The 15,290-nt window shown below is 38.4% G+C and overlaps 1 long non-coding RNA gene across 5 annotated transcripts in view; it reads left to right on the forward strand.

Annotated features, from left to right (window-relative positions):
* Positions 1-15,290, forward strand: part of LOC148387647 (uncharacterized) — a 54,954-nt gene that overhangs the window by 10,334 nt on the left and 29,330 nt on the right. The gene's annotated exons all lie outside the window — the stretch shown is intronic.

Genomic DNA, 15,290 nt, shown 5'->3' on the forward strand with positions numbered 1-15,290 from the left:
AATTAGATGAATTCTAATCTTAAAGTTGATCTGGTTCTTATCTAGTGCAAGCTGTGGCATGAAACGGCGAGCTCATCATTTTGCCACCTGTCACCCAGAAGATTCCAACCTACGATTTAGCAAAGCAGGCCCGCTCCCAGTAAATGATTCCTTGATCCATCATTCTACTGCTATCTGATCTCATGCTGTTGATTAGATGCTTATTGGAGTGAGGAGGAAAGATATCAATATGATCAAGGGGGAGAAAAGGTTGAGCATGATGGAGAGTGGAGGATGCAGAGAGGATGGGGAGGGAAATGCATACCTAACTTCCTGGCTATGATGTGTGCTCACCATTGCTGCCTCATTAATACCACTAAAATATCTTGGTGACATCGAGCAGCCATTACAGCAGCCATCAGCAGTTAATGAACAGATAGAGTCTACAGCATTGCCACTACATTCATTATCACTGTATTGGAGGTGATGGTGCTGATTAATAATTGGTTTGTCACGCGTAGATTTTGGGTGATTAATAAGGGTATTGATTCAGGAGAGGAGGCTTTGATAAGTGTGTGTGTGTGTTTAAGCGGTGGGGTGACACGAGGAAAAGTGCATAGACCAGCATTGTGGTTCAGAAAGTCAATGTTTGGCCAAAAAGATACTGATCAGAGCAGTATATATATATTTAACTTTGGCCTTAAATTTGTCCTTATGGGTAAGCCATCCGTCCATATATATATATATATATATGTGTGTATATATAGACGTATGGATGGATGGTTTACCCATAAGGACAAATTTAAGGCCAAAGTTAAATATTTTACACAAACATGAATCCCATTCAGCGTAGAAACAAAACAGACATATCAATCTCTGCAATCGCTCCATCCAGTCTAGTGTGTGTTCTGTTCCATTATGGCTGACTCTCAAAGGAGACATCTTGTTCTGTGTCTATGGAGTAGATTCATGACTATTGATCAGCCATGTACTGGATATATAGATCTGTTAAGTATATAGATAAGACATTTATTATGGGTGATCTTCATCCAATATATATGGAGCCGCTACGTAGATATATAGATCGACCACAGACAGGTTTATAGCACATTATCTAGATCTGTACTCAAATGCTGCTTGAGGCCTCTGGAGAAACTTTCCTTTGTTTTTCATCCACTCCATCCAGGTGAAAGACCTAGATGAATGAAGATTTTTTTTTTTTTTTTTTGGCTGCGCTATCAGAGAGCCACACAGTATATGACAAAAATGCAATTTCAAATAATAACCAAAATATAAGTTTGTTTCATTGAACCAATGTATATCACAGTATTCCTCTGTCACGTTTACTTCTCTAAATAAATTTGAAATATTTCAGTACATGGATTTGGAAAATAATATCCGATTAAGTACTATGCTTCCAATGACACAAGGTGGCTATCTTGTTATGTGAGTGTAGAAAAAAATAATCTGTACATAATAAACTGGTTGAAGTTATCTTTTTGGGGGTTTAGGGTAAGGGTTAGGGATTCTTTGCAATGCTCCAATATAATCTTATCAACAATACTCTCACTGCCTTTATTTAATGTACAGAAATATCAAACATAATATATCCATCCAGACATCACTGACCAACCGTCGTCAGTATCCTTAGATGATGAAGTGACACTGAGCTCCGTTGCAACAGAGGGAGAGGAAGCCTCCCCTCCCTCTCAGATTAAAGAAAGCCTCGGTTTCCGCAGGGACAATAGGGAAGAATTACCATATGAATTTGACCACGGCCTCTTAAAACCATCAATCTCCCCACGCTGAGCTCCATGACGCCAGATAACCCCCTGAATATCCCCTCTTAACCTCAATTTCTCTGGATGCATTAAGAGGTGCTTGCTGCAAGGCGAGGGGAGAAGGAGTTGAAGGTGTTGAAGTTGGCCTGCACTGGCCTGCTGCTACATTTCTAACCCACACCCAAAACATGTTCATTGCAATTAATCATGTGTGTGTATATATATACACCGTATTTTCCGCACTATAAGGCGCACCGGATTATAAGGCGCACCTTCAATGAATGGCCCATTTTAAAACTTTGTCCATATATAAGGCGCACCGGATTATAAGGCGCACCTTCAATGAATGGCCCATTTTAAAACTTTGTCCATATATAAGATATATACATTTGGCCCGCGAGCCGGACTTTGGACACGCCTGCTGTAGTGGCTCAATATTGGTCCATATATAAGGCTGATTATAAGGCGCACTGCCGGCTTTTAAGAAAATTGGAGGTTTTTAGGTGCGCCTTATAGTGCAGAAAATACGGTATATATGTATATATCCCAATGTAAGTATGTTTTGTTAGTATTTATCTACAAAACTGAATTCCTAGACTATCTACAAAGCACTTAATTCCAATTCTTTCAGTATCGGGACACTAAAAAGAGAAATATAACGCAAGGAAAAGGTCATATAATTATGGAATATGATGGAGTTTCCCATTTGTCAGGCAGACATACAGGTGGATAACATAATGCACATGTCCGAGTTCGATACACGTCCTTAGAGGGGGGAGGTGTGTCAAAGGGAATGGAGAGGCAACAATGATATAGAGGCATCAGCCTCTACGGGGACGAGCGACAGAGAGCTGTAGTGAGAGAACACAGGTGTAATAGATTTCTGGTGTCTGTATTTCATGTTGAAAATTGGCTGGTACATCCAAGCGGTTTGATCTATGAGGGCCGTCGTCTTAAGAAAAAACCTTAGTAAATGTGTAATTTCTCCCTTGATGGAACACAGGCGAAAGGCTATTCTTCTTATTCCCTCTCACTCGCTCTTCATGTTCTGTCTTGTTCTCGCTCTCTTTTGGGATGTTTCCATGCTAGATTCCCCTCCCTCTCTTTTCTTCATGCTCGTTGATGTCTCCATTTCATTACCACCCCTCCATCTATCAACCTCTCCGAGTGATTTTCCCTCCACATCGTTGTAAATGTGCTCACTGGATTAAGTTTACATGGATGACAATAACAACATGACTCATGAGCGTATTGTAAAGAATATCTTATTTGGATTTTATTTAGACAAGACTTGCAGTCTTCTCTTGTGGCATTGGTGTGGCCTAGCACTGCAGTTAAGTTGCACACAGTACTGTTGTCTTACAAAACATACTGCATATATATATATATATAGTATATATAAATACTACCTGACATTTGCCTTTGGTAGTTTCCTTCGATAACAATCTATTTTTTGAAACGATGCCTGATTGCTTCTCATCATTGAACACAATCTCAATGCAGACAGATATTGAGAACCTCCAAAATTCCAATGCTTGACCCTGAGAGAGGTATAAATAAAATAAATGACATAAAAAAAAAAAAAAAAAAAATGGAGTAGCATGCCAATAGTCCTGATTTTAAAACAAATGAACATTTATTTGGGTGAACAAAGCACAACCACGTTGGCTGGCTTGTAATGGCTCTTGTTTGCAAAATAGAATATCATCCTACAAGAGTTTTTGCTATTTTTTGCTATTTTGTGGACTGAGGAGTAAAACAAATACGTCATATGGGTGCATCTTGTTAAACAAGAGTTAAGTGGTGAAATAATTTACTTTTTAGTGGTTTAGGTAAAATCATGTTATTCTAGTGGTGTCATTAATTAATCCAAGAGTTAACAACAAAAGAATGTGATTAACCACGATTAAATATTTTAATCGCTTCACAGCCTTTTTTTTTTTTTTTTTAAATAAGCATATGACAACTACCTGGCAGCATACAAAAGAGCCCAGTATACATTTTCCAGCTAAGACTGATGAGTGATAGATGAACAGAAGCCATCACAAATCACAAGTGGATGAAGTACTGCTGTGATAGTCGGTGGCCAACACGTGCTAATAATGTGAGATCGGTTGTCTCTATCAGCGGTGGGCTGGGCGGGCCTTTTAATCATGGTCTAAGGGGTGCCGAGCCTCTCTATCATCATTGAACTGTGTCCAGGGCTAATTGTGGCTATATTTCACTGTCCCCGTGGACTGCACATCGCAACGATCTGCTGCTTTGCTGCAAAGCCCCACACACAGAAGAAAAGTGGTATGAATGCATTGAAAAATAGGTTGCTTTTTTACTTTAAACTATTATTAAAAAAAAACAAAGATGTTTAAGTTAGGATAATATTGCTCAGTATTAATGCTGCACCAACATGGGCAACTTTCATGATGTGTCAGCACTCATTTTAATATATAGGGTCTTTGACAATTTGTTTCGTTATGGCACCGAAATGCATGGGTGCTAGTGTTGATTAATTCCATAGTGCAAAATAAAAATAATACAAATGCATATTATTAAGAACAGTTGCTTGACTGGTCCAGGTGCAGTTGAGTAAAATCCTGAATTCTATCCTGTGTTGCCAAACATACAAGAGTGCAGTGTTCAAGGACGTTTTGTAGTTTTCCATCTGTATTGTCCTTAATGGTGCTTTCATCCTTTTAATGAGCAGTTAAATAAAAAAGCAAATGTTTCAGGGAAATTGTTACAAGAGAGGTAAGTGAAAAGTAAGCAGGAAATACATTGCCTTCTCTTCAAGCCTGACATTTACAATACGTAGTAAAGTATTTAGAGTGGCCGGCGAAAGCACTGCCATGGCATCAACGTATTTACAGCAGTGGGTGTAAATCTGATAGTGTTTATGTGACTATTAGCACTGATGGCTCTCTGTGGTTTGCAGAGAAGTTGTGATCATTGTGCACATACAGTACTTATTTGCAGTTCCCTTTTGTTGTGTAACATTCACAGTGTGCAAAATTAAACAATGTGAAACATGTGCTTAAGTCTTCACCATTTTCGGCTTAATTTCCTGAACGTCTAACATTTTCTTCCCCCATTTATATTAACTGGTCACAATTTATATCTACCCAGAGGTGTTGGCATAGTACCGTATTTTCCGGACTATAAGGCGCACCGGACTATAAGGCGCAGCTTCAATAAATGGCCCATTTTAAAACTTTGTCCATATATAAGGCGCACCGCACCATAAGGCGCGGTAACAATACGCGGTACCCTCGTAGTCTGATCCTCGTGAAAATGTGGATTAAACAATATTTGTCAGATAACACTGTGCTGCGTTCACAAAATGTCCTATTTTATTTTTTGTTCTTTTCCAAACAAACCATTTTGGCCTTTTTGTCTCATGTGACTGTTAAAGCAACTGTGAGCATGGAGGCAATATTGACTCACTATCAGCAGAAGGTTTTAATGAAATGAAATGAAAATATGTGTTGCATCAGCTTCCAAGTCCCTCTTAGGAAAGATCCCATCAAGCACCTCATTAGTCCTTCTCAGCCATAAAGCCGTCCCATCAGACCACACTGTCATAACTCACTTTACAGCATTGATTTTAATCACGGCAAATGTAAACATATGTATTATCAACATCAATGCACAAAATAATGCTGTAATGTGCAATTACAGAATGGCATTGATTTTTCTTCCTCTTTTCATATGCCCCCCTCACTGTACTCTCCTCCCCACTTCAATATAATCACAACATCATCCTACATTGAACTGATTTAATAAAGCTGCTATTATAAATATATACAGCAGGTAGCCTGGCACTGGCTGAATATTACACAGAGGATTTTCATAAATTTCAATATTGTGTGGGGAGTGACTGTGTTTTGCCTGGAGGTGAACCAGGACAAAATAGGACAACCAATGTGTGATACAGGGACACTCAAATACAATTAGAATGTTGCTTCATCTTTTCACTTTTGTAGTCGAAATGTGTTAAATGTGATTAAAAAAAATACTGAAGATTCAGTGGTAGGAATATTTTGTCAGATAAATGGTAGGAGATAGCGATTGCTGTAGCATCCTGTGATAGCAAACACAATCACATCGATGCGTCCGTCCATCCCATTTTGAATTCCTTGGACAGGAATTTAATCATTGCACTCAATCTTGTCTCTAAATTGTCAAACAACTCAATTAATTCGTCCCATTTTTGTCAGAAATGCTTGCTTACATCCATCCGGACATCAGCTTGGAAAGATAAAAAGACCAAAGTGACCAATAACAGAAATAGAGGTATAGTGTCAGAAATGATACATGAAAAAAATCGAATATGGAATGTATATAATGGAATTGAATAACAGCAAGAAGGTGGGAGGGGAACAAATGTGGTGGGGGGGGGTTAAGAAAAGCACAGAAATGAGAAAGAGGTGAATTGTTTTTATGGGGGAAAATATGTCTTACTGTTCCCGTCGAGCTGCTCCGCGTTAAGGGAATGACGATGTTAGCTGAATAAATGATTAACTATATCAGAGATGCGGTTTTTATATGACCAATACATCTCTGCCTGGCTCACAGCACAATCCCGCACTTATGGAATGTGCCTAATCCATAACCATAACGTGGCTATGGCAGCATGGATTTATATATACCCGGACATTTGCTCTGAATGATAATGCTCATTGCAGCTCACATATTACTGGGGCGACTATCTAATACCTGGCAAAGTAAGAATTACCTCAAAGAGAGTATTTATATATATATATATATAGTATAGTGAGTGTAAACGAGGAAAGGAAAGTTTTATATATATATATAAATATAACTATATATATATAGTTATATATATATATATATATATAACTATATATATATATAGTTATATATAATGTACATGTAGTTGGATCTTCATCGTCTCATCGTAAATTCTAACCTTGTTATTTTTAATTCATGTGCATGGCAAGAGCAGTAAAAGTGTACAAACTAATTAAATATGCAATGAAAAATGACTTTCCTTTCCTCGTTTACACTCACCACGCTTTGTTCTCTGCTTCCGTTCAGAACCGTTCTAATGAGGACAAAGTGCTCCCTAGTTGAGCCACAATGGCTCCGCTCACTCTGACGAGAGCTAAAATGGCTGAATGGAAATGAGAGGGGCAGAGGAGGTCAGTCCATCGCATCTATTCTCATATTACTGCACATGCACAACACGCAGCCACATGTGCACAAATGACTATTGCACATTGAGGTGTCATAGATGCATAACGGTGACAGCCAGCATCTCTCTTGCCATCCCTCTCTTTAATATTTGCATTTGAATCTACCTCTCTCGCTCTCTCTCTCTCTCACCCCCTCTCTGTCTCATCTCTTAATATTATCATGTGAATTGCCAGCAGGTGATGGGGTGTTGAACGAGAGATCAAATTGGGGAAATGTATTAGGGAAAGTGGAATAACTGACCGCTAACCTTATTAGCATATCCCGGGTAAAGGCGGGCAAATGGTAATTTATTTATTCATTATTCTATTTATTTTGCCATTACATAATGTTGATAAGACCGGCATCACATTACGATCAGCAGACGACCATATAACATTTGAATTTTAGGAAGATGCACTCACTCTATGAATTGCAATATGTCATTGTCAGAGAGGTAATTAAATGCTTACGGAAAATCTAAGCATCCCCTGTTTTACACCTGTGGTTAATTTTTCTTAAAACACTCCACTTTAACCACCACAAAATAACCATGACCCCAAAAAGCAACAACTATATATTGTTATATAATACAATCTGTTTTTGTATGTGAAATACAACTCTAAGATTTGGTAAATGAGTAAAGGATAATGATAATAAAGCCCTTGCAAAAAGCATACAGAGGCTGTGATTTACCAAAGTCAAATTCCTTGTTTGGCACGCTCAAACATGGCGAATAAAAAACTCTTGAATCTTGAATATGTGAACTCCCAAAATTTTATTGGTCAATATGAAAGTTGTAGCAAAATATTCTTTTATTGACACTTTGTGTAATACAACAATATGATTATTATTGTGATTATAGTTTACAGTGATGTAGAAATGTGCCATTATGCTGAAAGCTATTTCTAATGTATTTTTAAATATAACGTACAACATAATGTATTTTTAAATATTAATACAGTTTTCAATCTGGTGTTATACAAGTATTAAAAACACCTCTGAGAATAATGCGTTCCATACTATTGCAAAGTACAACCTAATCAAACAGCATTGTCTTTGTAGAAGCAAAAATAAAACAATATTGGCTGATAATTCCATCCAGAAGATATAAATGATGCCAGTGATGTCATATTATGACATAATATATAATATATCTGCCTTGGGTATCGACAGTAAGGAAAAAAAAATATTATGGACTCAATTGAAGCTGACGATTTTCAATTAGAAAATAATCGTCATCATCTTTTCTTTAAATGCTTTTTTATTCAGAGGTACGGCAAATGTATTCCAAATGAAGACCTATGAACGTACAAAAAAAAAATAACAGCTGAAATGATGCTGATTCCCAAATACACAGAGCAAATGACGAAATAAACCGTCCTTTAATTTGTATCTTATGGCTGCAAAACAGTCCACTTTGGGCCACTGTATCTTTTCTGGAGCTTTTTGTCTTTCGCTCCTTGCTCCCTCACAGCAGTGCAAGTGAGCGATGGAGAAATCATAGAGCCATCAAAGCTCACCGGCTAGAGGAAATCTCTTCATTTGCAGCCTGCAAGCTTGACACCTGAGCTCCAGGCTCCTGGATGTTGTACTCCCTGCGCTTGGCCGTATGTGTGTGTTTGTGTGTGTGTGTGTGAGACTGATAGTCAGATATCCCAGCTTCCCAGCAGGTCTGTCGTTAAATTGTCTGTGTGTTTTACAAGTGTGTGTGTATGTGTGTATTGCGAGGCACTTGAGGGCTGTGGACCTGTGCCCCATCCATCAGTGTTAAGATGGCATATTACTGTTAATGAATGATATTTGTGTTCAGCGTGTATGTCAGAAGGGAGGACCAGCGTAGCAAAACAAGCCCTCCCCAATCACCTCTCCTCCAGCCTTCTCATTTTCTTTGTCATTTGCTCCCCTGTTTTGCATTTCGGGAAGTTATTCCAGCTGAGACGCAAATGGAATTTGGGCATTAAAACTACTATTTTCTTTTTACTCTCATGTTAGGAACGTAAATAGCAAGTACTTTAAAGAGGAGAACAGAATATTTTTGTCCATTTTCTTTCCTTTTCACTTTCAATTTCTTGATTTCAGAGTTGTTTATCACCTTCTACCGCTTAGCTGCAGAAAGTATTGAGGAAAATGTTGTTTTCTGTTCAAAATTGACTTTTAATTAGTTGACTGATTTAGGATTTTAAATGAGCAAAATATTTCGTACAAAATGACTTTAAAAAGGACTTGTGAAAACTTGTTATTAGCAGAGTAATCTTGACAGTTATATATAGTAAGTAAAAAAATGTCTGTATCACATTTGACCTTTGACCTTAAAAAAATACAATGTACATTTATCAGTGACTTCATTTGTAACGCAAAACGATGGTGCTGTTTCCCGTTCAGTGTCCGCCAGGCTGACAACTGTCACACAAACCCCCAGCAGATGTCACTCATTCATTAGTAAATGATGGGCAAGCCAGAAAGCAATAATCCAGTCTTTAAAACTGCAAATCAATTACATTTCCAATTGACTATTTCTATCTTTCCCAGAGAAAAGCAGGAAAACAATGGATGAGTGGAGGACATCCTAAATGGGTCCCATTGAGTTCACACTTGTGTCATTGTGTTGAATTAACACTATGTGAGCTTCAATAATTTATTATGTGGCAACCGGTTTCGGAACTGTTCATGTCCTGTTCTGACGTGACCGTCGGCAAAATACTTCATGAATCTGTCAAACAGGAAGTGTGAAGTCTTGCTGTTTCCTGTGAGTCTATTAGCGTCAGTTAATTTGTGCTGCACCCACATTTCGTGCAATTTTAGTGTCCTTGTCCTTCCTTTAATCAACAAAACACAGGCCAACAATCCACGATTTATGAATCAGTATGCATACAAAAACCTGCTCCTATGATTTAAATGTATCAAGTGATGGCTGTTTCCTCTCTTGGAACACCCGAGAGAGTAAGCCCGTTTTGGGAAGGTTCTGTTAGACATTTGCTTGTTATCTTTAGGCTTGAATCCACATGCTTTAGAAGGCAGGAAGTGTCAGAGTCAGAAACAGGAAGCAGGAAGTTATCAGCAAGGATAATCTGAAAACATTGGGCTGTGGAGTACATCAAGAGAATAACAACAGACTCACGTTGCACCTGGCCATGTACAGTTGCCTATTGTCAGAAATGCTTTATAGTGGGAAATTTTGCCGCATCACGTCATCTCTTATCTGGTGTTCAATATTTCAACACACAACTGTTTACTGCAATTCAGTGAGATTACTATTACCATATTTCCCGCACTATAAGGCGCACTGGATTATAAGGCGCACCTTCAATGAAACTTTGTCCATATATAAGGCATACCGGCGCATAGAATAAATTACTCAACGTTGCTCAAACGTTAATGCAATCACAATATCGTAACACTCGAAATAGTGAAAACAATAACAATATAGCAATAACTCAACATTGCTCAAACGTTAATATCACACAACACACAAAATAAACACGTAAAGCTTACTTTAATAGGTTAGTCCTCATCCACGAATCCATATTGGTCCATATTTAAGGCGCACCGGATTATAAGGCGCATTGCCGGCTTTTGAGAAAATTGGAGGTTTTTAGGTGCGCCTTATAGTGCGGAAAATGTGGTACTCCTATGCATTTTTTTAAAACTCAACCATTTACCATAAAAGTACGTGGAGAAATGACAAAATGTGTAAGAGGCCTTTTTATGTCGGTGTGTGTGTGTTGTGTGTGAGAATAAATGTTAGCATCACATCCCATGCGACTCAATATAAACTCATTTATTCACTTGCTCCCTTTGTTTGGAATGATACCTGTTGGATGTTTTGAGGAAGTGATATGATGACTGAGGGTGCAGGTGTCTGAGTAGTCACGCAAAGGGAAGAGTTCAACGTAGTTTCACTCACACACACAAAATATAGGCTCAGACCTCTGTCTCTAATACCTTCCGCTTCCTATTTTGGCAAACCCACACTTACACACACACACAGACCTAAAAGGCTCCGGGATGTTCTCACTTTCCTAAAATAGAGCTACATCAAGCAGGTGTTTCCCCTGACGGAGAGATGGGAAAGCAGGGTCAGACTGAGCGAGCAGTATGTGTGTGTGTGATGAGAATGTGTGGGTGTTGCCAGACGCTTTGTATCCTCAAAGGCTTGTTGTTTATCACGATATGTTTTATGGCCTTAACTTCCTGGGACATTTACGTATGACTGGATTGTTAGCATTTGACACACAAAATTGGAAAGCTGACTATATAATATAATATAATATAATATAATATAATATAATATAATATAATATAATATAATATAATATAATATAGTTGCATCATATTTTCCCATATTCGTATTTTCCGTACATGATGGTGAGGTTGGCTGCCTGTCCTGTATGCGATTCCTTCTAAAAATGTCTTTAATGGATGCAGTTTAAAGAAAATGAATCAGCTTTTCAATCAAGATGATTTCACGAGCAACACCTTCATTTTGAACTGACTCGTATAAGGACGGGACACGGAAATCGATCAAACCCAGACCTTGAGAATGGATGTCATAGTGGCTAGTCCTTCACTCTCCTTCCAGCTCTCTTCTCTCCTCATCCATCCCTCCATCCATCCCCTCTAATCCTGGCGGTGTTAATTGAAAGTCAGGAGAGGGCACTCTTGTGGTTTCATTATTAATTTAACACTCAGGGTAACTTAAAGTGCAATTTTCACCCACATGTGCAACAGAAAAATCAATGGCCACAACAGCAGTGAGCATCAAGGTTGATTACTGATCGCACCAGAAGAAACTGACTGCTACTTGAGGAAAGAAGATTCAAATGTGTGTGTTTGTATGTGTCATGTAAAGAGTTTAAGTGTGTCATTAGGTTACCCCCCCGCCCCATCCAAAAAAAGACCCCACCCAGTGTTTGTGGGATTATTTTGATATTTTCAATATTAATTAGTCATGCGAATGTTTAAAACATAAAAGGAAAAAATATTGTGTGTGTTTGTGTGAGTGTGTGTCAATGTGTGCATTTCTCTATGTTCAATTGGCCATATACAGCTCATATTACCTTTAGCTCTCCACTGATTGGCCCATGTGCTTGAGGATTAAATGGGGGAAATAAAGGTATATTGCTCAGTAATGCAATCTGTCCCGCCAGTTGAGAGATGAGCAGCCTGCCCTTTACGCAGAGCGGACTTGCTGGTGATTTAGAGCAAGCAGATGGAAAATTCTAATATGTTAGCCTAACCCTGAACGGCTAAAAGCTAATTTATTTGACAGAATTACACTTTCCTTCACATGCACTTCTCTCTGGCTCTTGCCCTGTTCCTTTCTCTATTGCGCACTTTCTTTCTTAAATCACATGCATTCTACTTTTATTTCTTCAACTCAAAGGAGAAAATGCAAAATTACCATAATTCATTGAGCAGAACACACTTGGATTTGTTTTTTACCGGTACCTAATGATTGTGAAAAAGGTGTGCTTTGATTTCTAATGATGCCTAATGTTACAAATAATTATGTCATTGTTCCAAACGTGTCAAATGAGCGGATTTTTCATAATAAATAATATGAGAGCCTTCAGAACCATTTTGATAAACTTAAACATATGGTAAAAAGGCTAGGTTTGTATTATTTATCAACAAATGTTGTAAGAGGCGATGTTTACCATGGAATGCGAGCTTGTTTGTTATTTAAAAAAAAAAAAAATACGAGGGCCTCGGCAGTTAACTCTATTCTCGTTATTCTAATTTATAACGATTCGGACATTGTGCGGGTTGTACTAAATGAATGAGGACCACTGATAATATGTTTGATGCTCTTTTCCTCGTTTGCCCTACTTTAAAGTACCGCCGGGTTCTTCTGTATTCAAACTACATAAAAACCTGTTTGCAACTCTGGCGACAGAACACAGGCTCGACAAATCAAAAGCGTGATTGTCCTGTTAATTAACCCAAAACACACTCACGCAGAGATACATGGTCTCCCGATTTGTCCCCTCCCCCTCGTTTTCATCAAGCTGGATGAGGTATTTCAGCATGATTGCCCCTAAGTGGACATGTCTGTCTTGATAAACACTTTATGCAGATCAGCTTCCACTTGTTTTGCCTTTCTTGCAAGGGAGAGAGAAAGAGAGAAATAATACGACTGTAATTGACCCATTTGGCTGCTTCTCTGCCCACAGGAGGGGGCTTTGGCTTTTAATGTTTGATCGGCCTAATTTCCCCAACACATCATTAGCGGCCATCTTCAGCCTCGACTCCTAATAACCTCTTTATGAGGCGAATGGATGCCGTTAAAAGTCTTTGTCTCTCTCATCTCTCTCATCCCTCTTCTACGGATGCTTCTAATTAAGTCAGATGTTCGGGATATGGTAATGGGGCCCCAAACCTGCTTGAATTGAATAAGCAAGCCTCTCTTGGACTCCTCAGCCATTTACATAATTTCTTTATCACTTAAAACACACTAATTGTTAAATGTGTATGTGTGTTGGTGCGCCGGCCGGGTAAGCCTTTGGCAGAAATGCAGCACTAATTACAAAGTGAGTGGCTACGCTCCAGAGTCAGGGTGTGTAAAAGCAACAAGCCATTTACACAAAGGCTAATAGATTCCAGAGTGCCAGTCGGCCATTCCAACAGTGTAGGGTAACATTCTCCGAGCAAATCTGGTCTTTTATTATGCATTGTATCCTAATAATAGGTCAGCACTTACAATCGAACGCTCAAAGCAACAAGCCCCGCATTCTCATTCGTTTAACGTTAACAGCAGCTTCGTAGGATGTTTGTGGAGCAATTACCAATTCAACAAACCCATTGGCTATTTCTTCAGGCACTTCTCATCATGCCAGCATTTATAAGAAACTACAGGACATTCTGAAAGTGGGAAAGTATCACATTTGTCCCAGAATAATCTCCAACTGTCGGAAGTATAGTGTGCAATTATAGATACGAGGGCCAGATCTATTGGCCAGACGGTTAAATTGGCCGATTATGGCCAATAATCGTCCAAATGGCTGATATTTGCCGATTATTTCTACCTTTATCCTTTTACAGCAGTGCTTCGTCGGGCAATGCAAGTTATGCAAGGGATTGACCTACTTTATTATTTTACACCTTTATCCTCACAAGGGTCACATGAGAATAGTTAAGCTTAATAATAACATAGTAAAGCCGAAATAAAATATTCTTAAATATGACACAAACTACCGTTAACAAACACACAAAGCGTTTTTTTCGAACCCTCTATTTACAGTTGACCCCCAGTGACAGCAAAAGTGTGCTTATAATTGAGCCCCATTGAAAGCCATTGACAGGGAAGATTTTATGCATTATATATTTTTAATCAATGGTCAAATTATTTTGTAATTTGTATTTTGTATTAAATTATCAAACTTTTCTAACACTCTACTGTACGTGCTCAGCTGGGAAATCATGACAGTAGGTTGACATCCTGCTTGTTTTCTGCGCGCTTCCTTTGTCATTCATCATTGCATGTTTTTATCAAGATCACACACAGCTGTAATTGTTCAAAAGTAAGTTTCCTTGAATAACAACCCAATCTGGTACGTTGGAGATATTTAGCAGATGATTACTGACAGTGACTAAGCAGGACGCAGCTGTGGGGAGTCATGACGTCTGTGCATTCATCAGAGAACAATAATACACCCTAAGTGCCTGCAGTGTATTCTGTTTAATATGCTGCAAGACTTAGACCAATGAAGTACTAAAGCCAGGGAGTCACGAAAAAAAAAAAAAAAAAAGACAATAGGGGAAAAGCCAAAAAACAACACGACGATCATAACTGAAAATCCCGCTCACATATTTGATTTCTTAATGCTGACAAAAGACTAATTAGACTGTTGAGTCCTAGTTTGATTAAGGATGATCACGACCATCTTTCTGGAATATGAGTGACCTTAGTGTTGCATGATTTGAGTGAAGCTCGGAGGAGTATTCTTTGAAGAACCGCTTTTGCTTTATGGTTGTTGTTCCTTCTTGCAGGTACATTAAATCATCTTTAAGCTCACCCACTTCCCCTATTATTTTAAAAATTGTAACTCATCCACTCTCCTTCTCTTTCAGACATGTGTTGCTTTTACCTAATAGTTATTAATCACCAAAGTTGATCGTAAAGGATGCAGCTAGTCCAGCACTGTTGCAATGAGTAATGCGTAAGGTGTAAAATAATGTACGAGTGTAAAATTCTCATATGTGTTCTTTTGATATTTAAAAAAATGGCTCTAATATGATATGAAATCAGTACAGAGCAAATAAGTTTTGGTCAAATGACGCTGTGCTCTTTGTACCATGAGTACACAGTAGCGTGTATTTGAGATACACAACAGAAAAATA

Source organism: Syngnathus floridae, chromosome 14, assembly GCF_059516105.1.
Source record: "Syngnathus floridae isolate MCC-2025c chromosome 14, RoL_Sflo_1.0, whole genome shotgun sequence".
Taxonomy (NCBI): domain Eukaryota; kingdom Metazoa; phylum Chordata; class Actinopteri; order Syngnathiformes; family Syngnathidae; genus Syngnathus; species Syngnathus floridae.